This window comes from Perognathus longimembris, chromosome 1 (assembly GCF_023159225.1).
Source record: "Perognathus longimembris pacificus isolate PPM17 chromosome 1, ASM2315922v1, whole genome shotgun sequence".
Taxonomy (NCBI): Eukaryota; Metazoa; Chordata; class Mammalia; order Rodentia; family Heteromyidae; genus Perognathus; species Perognathus longimembris.
Genome location: NC_063161.1, coordinates 62499901 through 62519107, shown reverse-complemented (window position 1 = coordinate 62519107; position 19207 = coordinate 62499901). Strand labels below are relative to the sequence as shown.

General features: G+C 42.9%; 1 pseudogene; it reads left to right on the top strand.

The window, feature by feature from the left end:
* Nucleotides 1-2470: 2470 nt before the first annotated feature.
* On the top strand, nt 2471-16728 carry LOC125349242 (annotated as a pseudogene).
* The last annotated feature ends 2479 nt before the right edge of the window (nt 16729-19207 follow it).

Sequence of the window (19207 nt, the reverse complement as noted above, 5' to 3'; positions counted from 1 at the left end):
GCATAGCATGCTAATAGGAGTGCTAATTTTTGGTAACTGGGAAGTGGCAAGGTGTATCCATTGTAATATACCATGGGGTTGTGTTAAGGCCGCCAACAGGCCATTCTTATTTATTATAATTAGGGTGATTCCTTGGGTGGCATCTAAAAATACCAAGGGGGTTGACCATAATCAGTCAGCAATCTGTTGTAGAACTTGTTTAGCATCAGGGGAAAGTACACAAAGAGAAGTTGGGTCAGAGGGTCCCTGAAGTAACTGAAACAAAGGTTGAAGTTGCTGGGTAGGGAGAAGCATAAAATCACGCACCCAATTGATATGTCCACATAATTGTTGTAGTTCATTTAAAGTATATTGGGGCTTAATAACAATACTAGGCCAATTTGGGGTAATTGTTTGATCTAAATGGTATCTAAGATAAGCGTAAGGGGCTTTAATTTGAATTTTCTCGGGGGCAGTATTTTGTTCCATTTATTTTAAGTTCCATTCTAGCTTTTCCATTTTGGATAGGAATAGTCCATAACACTTGAGGGGGTGGCTGTTGCCGTTGTCCTCTTGGGGTAGGGGCTGAGGACTGCCCCTTATCTAGTTTAAAGGCTGAGTTTTAGAGTGGCACTCAGAGGCCCAGTGAAAACTTTTTTTGCATTTAGGACACACAGAAGGGGGTTGTTTCCTTTTGGGTGAGTCTCGGAGTGATTGGCAATCTTTTTTAAAATTACCAGTCCCGCCACATTCCCAACAAAGTTGGGCTCCTGCAGTGCCACTAGGGGGCGCTTGAGTATTGGCAGTCATAGAGGCGAAAGCCTGAGCAAGGGCCGTCATAGCATGAGTTGAGGTCCTCAAATCTCTTGTGGCCAAGATCCAATCCGTGATTTCCCCATTTCTATCAGGGGCAATGGCTTTTTTACATTCCTGCGTGGCCCCCTCCCATATCAGGGGGCTAGTGCATCTTGGGCTCCACGTGGGATACCTTCCGGGCTACTGCCTCCTGAACACGGGCAACAAAGTCAGTGAAAGGCTCATTGGGAAGCTGTATGAGGGTTTTTAGTTGTTTGTCTCCTTCTTTAGAAGGGACTGAGGAAACAGTCCATAATGCACAGAGGCGTACTTGGTCAAAGTACTGCGGGGGCACTGCCGCCTGTGTGACAGGAGAAGCATAAGCTCCCTCCCCCTTTAAGCAATCAGGGTCTGCCATGTTAGCATTGTCTCCCCCAGCAGCTATATTTCGTGCGCTTTGTTGTTCACATTCATCATAAAAGGCAGCCTTCCATAAAAGGAAGTCTCCTGAAGATAGGGCTGGGAACATTAAACTTTTCCAATCATGAGGGCAGTTAAGGTCAATGCTGATGGTTTCAAGCATCTGTTGAGCATATGGGGAATGTAACCCATCTTCCCTGACAGTGGCCCGATATTTGTCAAGCACCTTTGGGTCATGGGGGTACCATAGATTGGGCCGGGCAGCAGTTCGATGAACATTCACCGGGAATGCAAACTGGGGCTCATCTATGGGCTTGGCTGCCATTGCCATGGTAGCTGGGGGGCCCGTAAACAGCTGTTGTATTACAGGGGGAACAATAGGTCCTTTCTCCTGGGTAAAATTGGATATGTCTGCCCAAGGATATAAAGTCCCCTGTGGGGAATTCCCAGGCTGGCCTAAACGGCCAAAAGAAGCAGTCAGGTGGACTTCCTGGGATTGATAGTGTGGGGGAGGTGGCTTGGCAAGCACAGCCAGCTGGCACTCTGAGTCACAAGATGGCGGAAGTTGTTGATCCTCCACCTTCTTGCTGGAATTGTCTGCTGCGTCACAAGAAGGAAGTGCCTGAGCAGCTCCGCCATTTTCTGCATGTTCTGCCTTCTCCCACAGTGAGGTGTTGAATGCCTGCAAAATTTCTCCCTCCTCTCTCCCCGACAGACAGGCTTGAATGGCTACTACAATAGGATAAAAAGTCAAGGGCAGCTTAGTGCCTTCACAGACATCTTTTTTACGAGCCACTTGAAGGACACGGGTCCAGCTGTCTGGATCCCAAATGGCCCTGGAGTCAATCCAGGGGCACAATGCACTTACTCTTTCCCATATCAAACTAGCTTCTTTTTCTGATACTTTTATCTGCCTACTCCGAAGCAGGGCAACAAGTGCTCAAGATTGAGGCTCCGCGCTGCGGGTGGAAGGTTGCCCATGGAGGCGCTTACCTTGCACTAGACCATCTGTCTGCCGAAAACACTCAAGCCCCACTTTGGGCGCCATTTGTGGGGCTAGATCTCTGGCAGGAGGTAAGCGTGAATGACACACACAGGAACACACGCCGGGAGGACACGCTTGAAGCAGTTCTCGTTTATTGTTGCGCAGATCAGGAATTATATAGCCCCCAGCACCCCAACCTCCTGAGTCCTCCCCAGCCAATCACCTAGCAGGGAGTTGATGTAAGACACTAGTGGCGGGCACCGATTGATCCCCCAGGGGAGTGTGGGGAGCATGGACAGATCGTGGCCGGCAAGCCGGGCAGACGTGCCTGTGGGCTATGTCTCCATGAGCAGGAAGTGTGCTTCTACTGCTACTCCAGCTGACTCAACCAGATCTGACCAGTTCTACCCACAGGCTAAATGTAAGATTCTTCTTCCTCCTTTTCCTCCTCTTCTTCTTCTCCTCCTCCTCCTCCTCCTTCTCCTCTCCTCCTCCTTTTTTTGCCAGTTATGGAGATTGAACTCAGGGCCTGGGTGCTGTCCCTGAGATTTTTCTCTCAAGGATAGCACTCTACCACTTTGAGCCACAGCACCACTTCTGGTTTTGTGGTCGTTAATTGGAAATAAAATTAGTATGGACTTTCCTGCCTGGGCTGGCTTTGAACCAGGATCCTAAGCTCTCAGCCTCCTGAGTAGCTAGGATTATGGGTGTGAGCCACAGCACCCAGCTTCTCCTTTTAATAATATAATTTTGTTATCACTCTGTCCTGTGGTTGTGCATATTTCTACCCATAGGAAGGCTGACATAACATGGAATTATTTTCTTACCTGGATGCTTATGTGACAGTGGTTGCAATTCTGTAGCTACTTGAGAGTATGTCTCAGCACTAATCTTACTATATTGACTTCTTTCTGGAACATGATCTCCTTCTTAATATGCAGATTAAAGTCATGATTTTAATTTTGAAAATGTCTTGCTTTTTCTGCCTATTTAGTTATTTCCTTGAGGAAAAACACAGTAATGATACATTTGTTAGACCTTTTCGTCTATTTTCTTTCTTTTTTTTTTTTTTTTTTGGTCAGTCCTGGGCCTTGGACTCAGGGCCTGAGCACTGTCCCTGTCTGGCTTCTTTTTTGCTCAAGGCTAGCACTCTGCCGCTTGAGCCACAGCGCCACCTCTGGCCATTTTCTGTATATGTGGTGCTGAGGAATCGAACCCAGGGCCTCATGTATACGAGGCAAGCACTCTTGCCACTAGGCCATACTCCCAGCCCCTTTTCGTCTATTTTCTACATCTATTATTTTCCTTTTTCATTTTATTTTCTGTAAATACAGCATTGTATTCACCTTATCTTCATTACATTTTCCTCTGTGTGTGTGTTTGTGTGTGTGTGTGTGTGTATACACATGTACATACACATGCTTAACCAGTCATCTGGCTTTTTTGTCTCTTGTGTTGTTATTTTCTTCCCCTTTTCTGTTCTGCGCTCTGGACCTCCTTTTTCATCTCTTCATGCACTCTCCTGGAGCATGCAGACTTGCGCAGTGGTGACTTCATTATTTCTTTTTAAGAAATTGCCCCAATCTCTATTTCTTTTAAAGAATAGAAACTCTGGCTTTCCATGTTTCCATGAGTAAATTTCCAGTTGATTTGATTTGTCTTTCTCAAATGTTTCCTTTATTCTCCTTACCTAGAATTTCTGCATGGTATTTTTGTCGTTGTTTTGTTATGGTGTTTTTCCTGTCACTCCTTGGGCTGGAATTCAAGGCCTAGGCACTTAGCATTATTGCCCAGAGCTGGCACTTTACCACTTAAACCACAGCACCACTTTCAAGTTTTTGCTGGTTAATTGGAGATAAGAGTCTCACAGACTTTCCTGCCCTGCCTCAAATTGGGACCCTCAGATCTTAACCTCCTGAGTAGCAGATTAAGCCACCAGCACCCAGCTACCAACAGTAATCTTGCTTAATTTAAGTTACTTAATTTTGCAGTAGTAGATAGACTAAATATGTAATTATACTAACATTTACTGTTTTGGAAAAATTGTACTTGATGCTAATTATACCTAATGATTATAGTTCCTATATGTAATTATAGTTGAAAATATGTACATACAAATTGTCCTTACACATTTGGTAGGATGGATTTTTACTAAGAAAAAGAACTAACATTACAGAGGCACAGATGTCTCAGGCATAAATTCTATCAAATATCTGAGTACTTTTCAGACAAAACACTTCAAGACTGCAATAGAAGTATAGTGGTCTTCATGCTGAGTTCTGTCTACCCTGTGTCTCAAACTATTTTGAGTCACTGTAACAAAATACCATGGACTAGTTAAGCATAAGCAACAAAAATGTATTCCTCTATTTTGGAGTCTGGGCAGGCTAGATCAGTTGATGTCAGATTCACTTTGTGGTGAGGACTGATTTGTGGATGAAACTTGCATTTTCTCACAAATAGGAAAGAACAGGGCAGTTCCCCTGGGGCTTCCTATACAAAGGGAGCAGCCCCATCAGAGACAGTGCCTCCTTCCTGAGCTCATTTAGAGATGAGGTATTAGGTCTCAACAGGTGAATTCAGCAGGCCACAAACCTTCAGACTATACAGCTTCCTCTATGTGTGTGTGTGTGTGTGTGTGTGTGTGCTCATGCCCATGCGTGCATGCACTTGATTCTAGGGCTTGAATTCAGGGCCTGGGCACTGCCCTTAAGCTGACTTTTGCTAAAGGCTGTCACTTTGCCACTTGGGTCACAGCTCCACTTCAGCTTTTTGGTAGTAGATTGGAGATGAGGTCCCATGGACTTTCTACCCTGGCTGGCTTTGAGCCTTTTTCCTCTGATCTCCTTTATCAATTTCTTTTTTTCCAATTGGAGAATGTTAAGAGGCAAGTAATTTCAACTCTGAAATTAAGTTATTTTGAATATTTAATATGAATGCTACCTCTGCAAGAGGCAGCTTACACAATTCAAACCAAACTTCTTACCAAAGAAATATGTAAATCTGGGGAAGGAAATGATTGAAAAGCTATTCACATCACATGGGAGAAATACTTTATATATACATGTAAAATAAAACAATGAAGCCTGTTGACCTTGTGTTTGGGGAAATGAAGGAGAATGAGAGAGTGTCAGAGGCAGTGAATCAGATTAATGTAAATTGTATGCATATGTGGATATGTCAAAAATGAAACACCCTTGTACAACTAATTGATGATCATTAACTTTTAAAAAATATTTTAAAGGAATGGAAATAGAGCCAGGTGTTGGTGGCTTACACCTGTAATCCTAGCTACTCAGGATGTTGACGTCTGAGGATTGCAGTTTGAAGTCAGCCTGTGTAGGAAAGTCTGCTAGACTCTTACCTCCAATAAACCACCAAAAAACTGCAGAAGTGAAACTGTGGCTCAAGTAGTAGAGCACTAGCCTTGAACAAAAAAGCTAAGGGACAGCACCTAGGCCCCAAGTCCACCATGCACACACACACACACACACACACACACACACACACCAAAAAATTTTTGTTCAAATATTGGAGAATGAACAGGATAGCACAGAATGAACAAATCAGAAACCTTGAAGGGCAGAAGCCAGAGAGATTAAGTGGTCATTTTGTAGCCTCATTTCCTCAGGATTCTTTGCAGATTTTTCTAGGGATGCTGCAGCTATAGTACCTCCTTAATATGGATAAATAGCCACATGCATCCAAGGGCACTGAAGAAGAGAGGAGTTCTTGCTCTGAGTTGGTCCCAGAGGGTCCAACTAGATAAGTAGCTATTTCTCTCTCAGAGGGCTCAGTTTCCAATCACCTTAAGTCATGACAATTGGCTGAGATGAGATAGTACAGTGCAATAGTAGTTTACTAGCAGTGGAAATCAAGAAAATTTTCTCCAACTCAGACTTCATTTCAAATTAAGCAGGTTATGTGTTTGTATAGTATTAAGTAAGGACTCCATTGCATGTTAATCTACTTTAAACCATGAGTAGGTTTGTTATCACATGGAAATCCAGAGGTTGGTACCACTCCTCACCACACCACACCCTGTTCAGTCATAATATGTGGTTAAAATGCCTATCTGTTAAGCCATTTTAATAACCAGCTTTATCCTTAGAGCAATTCCGTTTGAACTCCAGGCCTGGGCACTGTCCCTGAGCTTTTTCACACAAGGCGAACATTCTACTGCTTTGAGCCACAGCACCACAATGTTTTTCTGGTGATTAATTAGAGATGAGTTTCATGAACTTTCCTGCCTAGGGTAGCATCAAATTGTGATCCTTAGATCTCAGCCTCCTAGCCTCAGCTAGGATTATAGATGTGAGCAACTGGCTCCCAGCAAATTATTCAGTTTTGTGGGTAATTTAAAAAGTCGCAATATAGAAGAAACTGAGTACTGTTTAGAGCAGATACGTTTCTGTGTTTATAGAAAAGAGACAGTGAAGAAAAAAGGAAACAGAATTAACTAGAATAAATGCATTTATAATAGAATGCATATCTTTAAGCAGCTTTGATACTCTGTCAAAATGCTTGTGAGTTGTCACAAGGCAGTCACAAAGATATTAGCAGAAATGGCAGTAGAGCCAGATTACAAATGTTGAAATCTCAATTCCACCCAACATATAACTGATACCAAGCAAAACAATGAATCTATTTTTGTCCTATACTCCCATTTATAAAACAGGGATACTTGTTGCCACCCACAACTAGGGACAGCAGGACAGTCTACCAGGGCCAAAGAACAGAGAGGAGAGAGAGGGGTACAGCACTCACTGGCTTCTGAACCCCAAGCTCCAGATAACAAGCCTATTTATTGAGTTCAGTACCACTGGCTTCAGATATGTGCAGGAAATAAGGTATCAATCTATCTTGTAGTTACAACCATTAACATGAGTTATAGCTTATATTCATAGTGATAATTGACTCCCTTATCATTAGGGAGCAGGGGAGAGTGATAAACATTCCAACCTTAATGCAGACATTCATCCAGTATCTCAAGCTTTTAGTGTCCAAACAGCTCCAACTTAAACACACTTAGGTAGTAACTTATGCATCTGTATTGCCTTCACGGGCTGACCTTTACAGAGTCCAGTTCTAAGCCTGCTGAGTACTGATGAAGAGGCCTTCCAAGCTCTCAACCCTTTCATGGTCTCAAAGCTCTGTTCCAGAGTTCCCTGCAGATACTATTATTATTATGCTTTTAAGACTGTTGTGACAATTAAGTATAAGCCTGTGTGAGTTGTTTTGTATAATAGCTGGTATATTTAATGCTAATGAAGTGTTGCTAGGATACTTAATGATTGATTTTTGCCACACACAATAAAACTGTTATCATACTACTCATACCACAAGAATCTTTGTTTACAAATAACATATTTTGTAAAAACCAACTCATTTGCAATAGTAGAGCTTAGCTTCCTTTATTTTTATTTTTAGAAGGTCGAAGGATCTAGGTGCTGATGGCTCATTCCTGTAATCCTAGCTACTCAGGAGGCTGCAATCTGAGGATTGCAGTTCAAAGCCAGCCTGGGCAAGAAACTCTGTGAGGCTCTTATCTCCAATTAATCACAGGAAAATCTGGATGTTGGAGGTACGGCTCAAGTGGTAGACTGCTGTCCTTGAGCAAAAAGGAGCTCAGAGACATCACCCAAGCCAAGAGTTCAAATTCCAGGATCAGCAAAAAAGGGTGGAAAGAGGGATGGTATAGAAGGAGTAGAAGGAAAGGTATGACTCAAGTGGTAGAGTGTCAACTGTGAACACAGAAGCCAGCAACAGGTAGAGGCATTGGTTTCAAGCTCCAACAATACCAAAAGGAGAAGAAAATGCCAAGAGCTTAAGAAGAAATTAAATTAGAAAATGACATTGGATCACTTCACACAAAAAATTGTCCATTTATTTATTTTGTTGTTGCTGATTATTTATTTCAGTCATACCTTCATACATTTTTCTCTTAGCTGGTTTGACTCGTAAGGTTTTGCACTATTGTCCCACATTGGCCTTGGAAAGTGATTTTCCTATCTCTGCCTCCTGAGTAGGGATTACAGGTGTATACCACAATATATAAGTGAAAAATGTTTCTTAGATACATAGTATTATAACTTTTGATGAATGAAAAGTCTCTAGTACTTAATTTTATATTTGTAAACTAGTATTATCTGCCTCCTTCTAAGTTTTTTGTTCATTTCTGGAGATAGCAGAGCTTGAACTCAGGGGCTTGAACTTGTCTGACTTTCTTGCTTGGCTGGAATTTCATCATTTGATCTATACTTCCAGATCAAGCAGCTGAGGGTCTGCAGGAACTGCGTGACAAGTACCTGGCCCAGGTGCAGGAGGTCATAGCCACCCATGAACAGCACAGGGCCTCCCGCCAGCAGCTGAACTCAGAGAAGGAGACCCTGCAGCAGCACCTGCTGAGGCAAAGCCATCTGCTGGAGCAGCTGAAGCAGGAGAAGGTGTAGCACAAGTTGCTGGCCCACATGGAAAGGGAGAAGTTCCAGGACACTGAAGTGTCTGGAAGCCACAAGACATGAGAATGCTCAGCTGCAGTCCCAGCTGAGCACCCTGGCTTTCCCAAGGGAAGGTGAAGGCCTAAGCAAAGAAAGATATGGTAAATAGTGCTGCCATTCTTACTGGGGTGAGGTAGAATTTCAATGTACTATCAGATTATCACAATAGGTCAACAGCTATGTACATATGATCATGTAAGATGATACTAAGCAAAATGAACTCCAAGTTTTAGAAACAAGTGATTTATAAGTGTCATTATTTTTAACATAATATGTGAAATTATTTCTTTTTTCTTTTGTTTCTCTAACCTATGGGTTAGCCCCTGTTCTCACTGTATTTGATTTTGGTGCCCTGGGTATTGCATATATGTTTGTCCGAATTAGGGAAGGGAAGGGGAACATCACAATGGTGAGATAAAGGATAAAGGTGAACCAATGCAACAGCAATACTTACAAGACAATATGTTGTAAAGTAACTGTAAAACTTGTGGGGGGGTAGGATTGTGGAATGGGGATTGGTGGGAGAAAAATGAGGGAGGAGGTAACAAGTTTGACAAAAAAAAAAAATGTACTCACTACCTTCCATATGTAACTGTAACCACTCTGTACATCACCTTGACAATAAAACTTCAAAAAAATGTCTCCCGAATAACCTCACTCTCAAGCCTTGCATTCTTAAATATTTCTCTCACAAAGACATATTTCACTAACTGTTCCTGCATGGTTTCAAGCTTCCCAGTGTAGAAAGAAATGGTTTAAGCTCAAACAGAAAGTGCTCAAGAACAAGACCACATACACAGGATTTCAAATTTTCTCAACTAGGATAGCTTATTTAGATAAGAAGGCAAGGTTAGCTCTGCACTATTGCAGATGATTTACCAGGGATGCAAGGGGTCTCAGAGTCTAGGAATTTCTCTTAATCACTGAATGGGATAAATAGCAGTAAATACTGGCCCAAGTAAGAAAGATAAGGAAAAGTCACTGGAGCAAACTATTCCACAGCTGGAAGGAACCAATCAGTTTTTTCCTCACAATCCAGAAGTAACTTTCTTTAGGTGACAAAATCTCTCCTGCCTCGCTCACCAAGATAGATTCTGGTTGTTGAGACTGCACACCTCAAATCCAAGGAATTTCAGGTTAGATCCAGCCACAGTCCTCATAGATCAAATAATGAGGCATGGTGAGGGACAAGAAAGATGATTTATTTCATGTCCGCCAGGGTATGATAACACATCAGTCCATGTTTAACCATCCTCAGGGTTATAGGTGTTGGCTGCAGGTTCATTGTGGAGAATTGGGGGTACACAGTAAAAAAAGACATGCACACTTAGTCACAGTCCCTAATCATAAATGTCTCAAAGCCCTGCAGGTCTTCTTCAACTTCAGATGGTGAGAAGAAGGTATTGTCCATCTGAGGGGAGTTGCTTTTTTTATAGAGTTTCTTGCTGGTGAATTCTATTTTTCCTGGAGCCCAATGTGACTATAAGGTGACTGTAGCAGGCAATAGCTCAGATCTAAAAGCACACATGTGAAAGAGGGGCACTGGGTCGTTTGGCTTTCAGTTCATTTGCAGGCCCAGCAAAAGTATCTTTCACATTGTCTCTTAACAAATGCTTTCCATAACTCATGAGATTCAACCCATGCCCAAGGATATTTTCTGTTATGGAAAATGGATGATGGTTTTCCTCGGTTTCCCAATTACTACCTAAAATCACTGGTCTCTGAGTTGCAGGCATGAAAAGAAAAATAAATTTCAGGGTGTCATACAAATAGCAGACTCTCACTAATTAAGAGTTTTAGCTAGGATCTATTTTATTAGAATAGGACTGAGAGAGGGAGAATTTTTTTTAATCAAGGAATATTTTCTACTACAATTGCAGGAAATGAGAGTAAAAGACTGAACATGGCAGCCATTATCTACTATGCTTGTTCTTTCTGAGCTACGGGAACATACATGATCATACATGCATGATCACACATACATGTCATCTAGCAGCCATCAAACAATACTTGTGCATGGCCAGGATGGCTGCTGCCCCTTTTCTAAACTACAGGGATGTCTCTGGGCCTGAGTAACGATATCCAAGGATTCTCACTATTCAAGCTCCCACAGGTCAACTTCCAATATCCTTTGCAAATACCAGGTGTCTCTCCACAGAGTAAAAGATTAGTTTTAATGGGTAACAGGACCCAGTTTTCTGCCTTAACTGACTGGAAGTTTTTCTAAATTGAGTGTCACAAATAACCAGTGTTGATAGAACCAAAAAGATCAACATTCACTGCCCATCTAACTCTAAAGATATGAAAGAGCCTGGTCTTGATTCCTCAGCCTCCTGAGTCACTGGGACTACAGGTGTGTGTGCCACCACATGAGCATGTATTCACTTGCTCAGTTCTTTATTGCAACAGCCCTAGTTCTGCCCCTGCATGCAGCTACCTTCTGATCTGGTTATGTGGGTTGAAAACCAAACATATAATGCACCCCTCCACATCAGATCCCCATCCTGTCATGTCCCTTCTGGGGCACAGGGCCCAGCCTGCACTACCCGGCAAGGTCTTAGGTTCTGCTTGGCACCTCCTGATGCCAAGCTCCCTGCTGGCTGCTGTGTAGAAGAGCTGGCTGCTGTGCTATGGCTTACTCTACCTGGTGTTCTGTGCCCAGCTGTTCCAGGCCACTCCCTGGGAGAAGATAGTCACTTGCTTTTCAGGGTTTTGTGTCAGCTCCACCTGCCTTTGCCACCCAGGCTGGAGGGTGCGGCGGAACCAGTGCCAGCACTGCCAGTACAGGTTCAAGTTCACAGAACCTTCTGGTTTTTTAACAATAAGTCTGAAATTAAACGTACATGACTAATTGAAGGCTATCTGAATGCACAGTTGAGATTAAGATTCAATCATTTTGCTACAGAATCTGGGGGTCACATGTATGTTTATGGTAGAGAGTAAATATATGCACCTTTAATAGTTGTGTTAAGTGGTTTGATAGTCCCTGAAGTAAGGAGAAAGGAACTGCCAAAAGTTGTTCCAACATCTGGCTGTTACACTGTTACCCTGTTGCACTGTTACACTGTTTTATTCAGTGATGCTGCCTATAATCTAACTGATTTCCATGTATTTTATTCCATCAGTTCTTGCCCTAGAAATTTCTGTGGTCATGCAAAGTGTACAATTGGCATCTCTGTTGTAAGTCAAGTGCATTGTGAATGTAATACATACTGGAAGGATGAAGCATGTGATTTCCAATGACCACAGCCCATGTTCTGGCTATTGTGATCTAAGAGGACAAATGTAGTGTGTGTGCAGTGATTGTTGGCAAGGTCCCCATTGCTCTTGGAATGTTCCTTCCACAGTCTTACTGGATTCTGCCAAATATGAACCCTTTCAGTCCTCCTGTAGCAGGGCCTTCACATAAAGCAGTTTGCATGGGAAATTGATGAATATACTCCTAACTAAAATTCTTTTCAAGTGGTCATGAATTGTAATGTAGAAAGGAGTATATGGCATATCAGAGCTCTGGAAAGGGGATCTTTCTAGAGACACGGACACTCACTGGCCTTGCCTGAGGTAAACATCTTAATGTACGGAGGCAGAATTGAAACAAATAATTGCAGTGTCACAGATGAATTATGGGTATTTATCATACATCAGTCAGTCTTGGAGCGCTAAATCTACTGTTCCTGGACATGATCAGCAGTATGCTGTGGAGGGACATTCAGTATATATTACGGAGCTGGTCAAGAGATGTAATGATCATAATATTTGGACATTCTACAATATATGTGTTTAACAAGCATCATGCAAGAATATCATATCTCATCCAACACCCAGCTTTTTCTAGAAAAAAATGGTGCAATAGTTCCATGTGGATATGACCATACAAGTGTATCTGATGAAATAACAAATCCATTTATGTACACAGAGGCCATATGGAGCATTACCAGGCACAAGGTATAGATTGACAGATGATTTTTGTAACTATGAAGTTACCACTAAGATGTGGACTATTTTGAAAGAAAGTGGGGTTTTTCAGATACCTTCATTCAACTGTTCTTATCAATGAAGTTATGCTTATCTTTAGAGGAAATATCCATAATGATACTTACTGGAGTAATGGTGCAAAAGGTTTTCTGCCATTTCCCTGGCATATGCCATAGCTTGTGATAAAGGGAAAACATTACTAGAACTATACCTTCAGAAATGTTAACAGATTTGGGTTCTCTTCTGTAGCCATTGATGGATCCATGTATATGTGAGAATCCAATTTAGATGTAATTTAAAAGAAAGATGTTTCTTGTTAACTCCTGTTCCTAATGGCTCACATGGCTCCAGACAGGCCGTGTACTATCTTTACTGTCCAGCAGCTGTAGAGTACCCCTGCCCCTTATCTTTGATGCCCAGTAGCTGTAGAATACCTCCCCATCTCTGATGGCTGTAGGATATAACCCCATGAAATTGCTTTTCTTGACAAGTCTAGAAACAAAATTAGCTTGTGTAAATCAGCTAGCTTGCTTGTGAAACCGCCACCTGCATGTGGTTTTTGGCTTTGCAAACTCTGCTCTATTAGAGGTTGGAGCTGCTTTTAGTTCTGAGACACCATAGTCCAGGACAGAGCAGTCACCAGCCTGCTAATAGAGACTCCTTTGTTATCTTTGACCATGCCCCTGTGGACTTCTCAACCATGAAGTCATTTCATATACATTTGGTGGATTATTCTAGTGTACTCCTTAATGGTATCTTTGTACATAAGACTCCAAGTTGCAAACCTTTCAGAGATGAAGAACTTTGTAAAAGTGCTGAGCCAAGGATAAACAAGGGCTTTGGATTAAATCTCACTGTGGATCTTGGGAATCTGGGAATAATATTGTTAGAGCAAAACGCTGTCCTAGAACAGCAGCTTCTGGTGACAGATGTTATAGATATGTAGAGTATGCCAGCTGTGCTGCCAATACAAATGGGTGTCAATGCTGCCACAACAAGAAATGCATTTCAGCAGGTAGAAACTGCAGTGTGCTTGTTAGAAATAAGACCAAATGTCCTGCAAGAAATGAGCTGATTTGTAACAAACTTACAAGCTGTAAAAGCCATTCACTAAACTTGGCTTGCCAGTGGATTCATTGAGGAGAGGAATGCCAGCCTTTGCCAGCTCATCTTTGTGGAAAAGATGGAATCATATTGGGGATGCTTGTCTTAGAATCAATTCCAGTAGAGAAAGCACTGCTAATGCAAAACTCTATTGCTATAATCTCAGTGGCAATCTTGCTTTGTGAACAACTTTAAAGGAGGTGGACTTTGTACTGGATAAACAACAGAAATATACAAAACAGGAGGTGTCACATTGGGTTGGCATGGGCAAGGTCAATATGTACTACTGGGGATGGGAAGATATGTCCTCTATTACAAATGCAATAATGCAGTGCTTCCTGGAGAACAAATGATTCTGGGTCCTGTGCTTGTTTAGAAATGGCTGTTACAGGCTGGGGATATAGCCTAGTGGCAAGAGTGCCTGCCTCGGATACACGAGGCCCTAGGTTCGATTCCCCAGCACCACATATACAGAAAAACGGCCAGAAGCGGCGCTGTGGCTCAAGTGGCGGAGTGCTAGCCTTGAGCGGGAAGAAGCCAGGGACAGTGCTCAGGCCCTGAGTCCAAGGCCCAGGACTGGCCAAAAAAATAATAAATAAATAAATAAATAAATAAATGGCTGTTGCAGACTTAAAATCAAATCCTTGTCCATCTCTGTCTATGAGAAGCCTATCACTAGTCCAAAGCAAAATGCAAGGCCATGTAGAAACCCCTGTTCTCTACAACATCATGTTCCAACTGTACAGCAGCTGCACTAGCAATACATGAAGCAGCTGTACAAAGCGATGTATTGGCTCTAATGCTAAAATAATCTCTTTTCCATATGGGCAATGTCTCAAGTGGAAAACTGCCACCCATTCTCTTCAAAGTGGTTGTGGATTGAGAACCTGTGGACAGTGTGTGGAACGGGCCAACTGTGGTTTGTGTGATGAACCTAGTGATGCAGAAAGAAGACACTGCATTGAAGGGTCTTCATGAGGACTAAGAACTATGAGTGATGCTTTATCTAGCAACCAACTTGCCAGTGTAAAGGACATAGCACTTCTATCAATAACAGTGTGTGTGAACAGTATAAAGTATCCCCCTATAGGAAAATGATATCAAGATTACATATTAGGTTATTATGTATGTCCAACCAGTGGTGGACAAAGTAAAGCTGTTACATGTAGTGACCATGCAAATATTCTTTATCTGCACGCACAATATGTTTCTGTACATCCAAAGGAATAAAAGGTGATTTACGCCAATTATATGACTCAGAAAATCATTATGTTGGCAAGCCACTTAGAGGAACAAGTTATTGAATGCTTTAGATGGACTATGTTTACCTTCTGCTTATTGGAGGAAGATGATTGCTACTACACTGCCATAAACTTCACAGCAAACCCAGAAGAAGCAAGCAAAATGTGGATATTTCAATTAATATATCAAACAACTTTAATCTCAGTATCAAAGGTCAATGAGTCCAGCAGGTGGAAAAATAACTGGGAAAGAAACTTCTAGAGTTTCCAAAAGTAATTTAAAGGAATACAGAAATAGATTTTCCTATGAAAATTTAACTTAGAAGCAATCCTAATATTACATTCTATCTGTACACCAGCAACTTTCCTGGCCTGTTAAGATACAGATTGTCTTCTCACAAAACAATACAATCATGAATTTTGGCCATCCCCCTCACCTTTTTTTGTCACCTTCTTCACTCATTTTTTTATCCTTATTACTTATGGGTCCTGTGGTATGGAAGACCAATCAAATATGTTGAGTATCACAGAAAAAGAAGTCAAAATATTATTTAAAACCAGCTGCTCTAATGGCCTTTGCTTCTTGTAAAAACTTAAGTAGGTGCTAAACAGACTTTCTGCTAAGGCCATTAGAGGGGGCTCCAAAACAATAGCCATTGAACCATATGCTGGAAGTGGCACTGTGGGTCAAGTAGTAGAGTGCTAGCCTTGAACAAGAGAGCTCAGGGACAGCATTCATGCCCTAATTTCACTGCATTGGACTGGCACAACAACAATGGTTTAAATGAAAACAATTAGTTTTTTTTTATAGATATTATTTGGTATGATCAGAGGCACAGAGCCATTCCCCCTTTGTGTTCCACTCTGAAGAGTCTTGTCCTTTGGTTTCACTGTGTATGAATGTCTACTTTATCATGTCCCAGTGTATTTTAGATCTATAAATTTCAGTCTATAAAGTAACCTCACATGCTCACTTCAGCAGCACATATAAAGTAATTTAGTCACATTGGTGTTTGAAATAAGGACTTTTCAAGATATATACAGGTGCCATTTTAACCACATATATTGTTACAAACATTCATTGAGCTCCAATCCCAGTTACTATTCAACATGACACTGCTTACTATTTTCTTTCAATAATCAAGCACTCTTGCCCTATGGACGTTACATGCTGTCGCTGGCAGACATCTTCTGTGTGGTTCTCTGTCATCGGGAGGGTGGTCAGCTCTGGTTCAGATGTGCATGAATAAGTGGTTCTGCTCTGTGGTGATGCGTATGTCTGTGTCCCTGCAATATTGTACTGCCCGCCTTGAGTCTTCGAGGAGCCCTGGGCGGGGCTTTCCTGAGTGTGGTCCCCTGCAGGACTAACAGACGAGCTTGGCTTCCCATCTGGAGCCTCGCTTTCTAACCATTGTAACACACCTGCGAGACTTCAGGCCCCGCTACTCCGGAAACGCGTGCAGGATTTTGGACCCCTCGGCCGCCTGAACCCCGGTTACCCCAGCGTGTGCAAGCCCAGGACGCCATATTGGACTCCAGTGTCTGTGTAGACGCAGCTGTGGCCGTGGTCTCCGCTGCTGCCACCCCGCGGCTGACCTCGGTGGTGAGGACACTGACAAGGGGAGCAGGTGGGCTACAGCCTGAGCAGCAGGGTTGGCGGCCACCGTGTGGCACACAAGGAGACCAGTGGAAGGCTACTCTGAAGGCCGACCGGAAGTGGCCCCTGTGAGGCCAAGGTAAGCCAGCTCCTCCTGGGCAGGGAGGGGCCGGCACTTCCAGCAGGTGAGCAAGCTGGGCAAGAGAGGTGATGAGGGGAATAGTGAGGACAGAGTAAGCAGACTAAGAGTGGGGCAAACAAATCCAGCACCCTCCTCATAGGAGGAATTTTGTGATTTTAAGAGAAAGTGAGGTTGAGGGATCTTTCCAGGCCTGTGGACTGGAGGAGGAGATTGCCTGCTAGTACATAGAGAGGGAGAGATAAAAGGAAGAGGAGAGAACAAGGCCAAATAAGAGGGTGGCAGTGGGCATAGCTGGTACGTTATTGTTTATCCGAGAGACCCAGTGGAAAAAGATTAGCCAAAAGCCCAAAGGGGTGTTCTGAGAGAATTTGTATTGAGAGGCACCCATTTTAGGTAGAGGGTAGCCGTTGGGATCCCGGTAGAGTCTCTCTCTCTCTCTCTCTCTCTCTCTCTCTCTCTCTCTCTCTCTCTCTCTCTCTCTCTCTCTCTCTCTCTCTCTCTCGGATTGCAGAAAGGATCTTCATTTGGGGGAACTTTCAGCGACAACCTGTTGAGCTCTTGGGAGTTCACAGAGCGAGTTAATACTGCATTTTGGTATCTGATGACAAAGAGTGGGGATTTTTTTTAATTGTTTTTGAATATTTTTACTTTCTTTAAGTAGTTATACAAAGGAGTCATCAAAATAGTTTTAAACCTTCTCACCCACCCCTCCTACTCCCCCCCTTCCCTCACTTTTCTTAATCTTTAGGTTATTATTGAATTTTTTCTCCCCATTTAACAAAAGCAGTTTATGAGAGCAGGGAGTATGGATCTCCTGTTTAAGACCTAGGCCACCTAGAGAAGAAGTGGATGAGAGGGTCAGAAGCCAAGCAATTCCTCACTTGTTCCCATAACCCTCACCCCACCACCCCCCCCCAAAAAAAACACAGGAACTCTCCCTACCCCTTCCAGAACTTGAAAGAATATTAGGAAGGGTGGAAGGAGGAAGAAGCCCCCTGTCAGAAACCTGGAGATGGGAGTTAAGAGAGAGAAAGGGGAGAGAGACAGAGACTGGGAGGTGGAGTGAGACAGACAGAGAGGTGGGGGAGGGAAGGAGGGAGGGAGGGAGGGAGGGAGGGAGGAAGGAAGGAAGGAAGGAAGGAAGGAAGGAAGGAAGGAAGGAAGGAAGGAAGGAAGGAAGGAAGGAAGGAAGGAAGGATCTGGAAATGGGAACATCTTTCAGGTGACAGATTTCTGTCCCGTGTGGGGTACAGAGAGAATCACAGCCACCATTAAGGTCAAGCTTTAGGAAAAAGGATTTTAATGACCCAGACAGTGGTGGATTTCCTCAACCTTTAAAGCTGCTCCCGTGGACAGTGGACAGGGGACCTTCAGGTTACTTGTTTCTTTGAGAGACAACCACTACTTTGGAGATTTATGAGCACAGTGTGGTCATGTACAGTGTGTGTGTTGGTTCCTTTCCCTTTGTGTTGCTGGAGGTACTTTGGCACCCTTTAGAGGTTGAGGGTCGCCAAGGCAACAGGTAAGAACTGGACTGCCAAGCTCAGATGCAGAGTGCCTGGGATCAGAAAAAACCCAGGGTGCTGGGGAGGTAGAAAGAAGGGCACACATAGTATGTATACGTCTCCTGCCTTCTCACCCACCCTCAGAATCCAAGATTAAGAAGAGGGGAGAGTGACTCAATTTAGCTTTACACACAAATGCATAGACTATCTGTAGGGTTTGAGATGAAATTCTCTGGTGATGAAATAGGATCCAAGAACGGGGCTTCTGTCAGCAGTTGGCTGAGCCTGGGGTGCTGTTGTTTGGATTTTGGAGGAAAATAAAATGTCACTGCTTCAGTGTGCTGGGAAGTTGAACGTGTGTGTGTGTGTGTGTGTGTGTGTGTAGACACAACTGAGAATCATTTCTGTCTTTTCAGGTGGCATTAGAAGTCCTATGAGTAAATGTATCCCCAATAACATGAAGGGAATGTCCTAAACGAGCATGCCATGTGTGAGATGGATAATCAGGAAGTAAAGACCAAAACATTGATGACCTCTAGGCAGTCCCAGATGAGCTCTTAAGTGATATGGAATGCTTCAGCTGAGACTCCAAGCAGGTGGCACAGGGAATAAATTAGATGATTTTAGTATAATATCCTGGGCTTGTGTTATCTAACAATTGATGCTATGAATAAAATGTCTGATTCTTTCCCTCTCCTGATCACACAGAAATAGTGACTTCTTAAGTCTCAATAACTGGTAATAGTGCTCATTTCTAAGTCACTCTACAATGGATGGCTATGTAAGATGAAGGTTAAAACAAGCTCAGGAAGGATTCAGAGCTTTCCCAAAGCACCGTAAGAAGCAGCTATAGGGTGGCTCATGCCTATAATCCTACCTGAGATCTTAAAGATCAAGATTTGAAGCTAGGGGCTGGGGATATAGCCTAGTGGCAAGAGTGCCGGCCTCGGATACACGAGGCCCT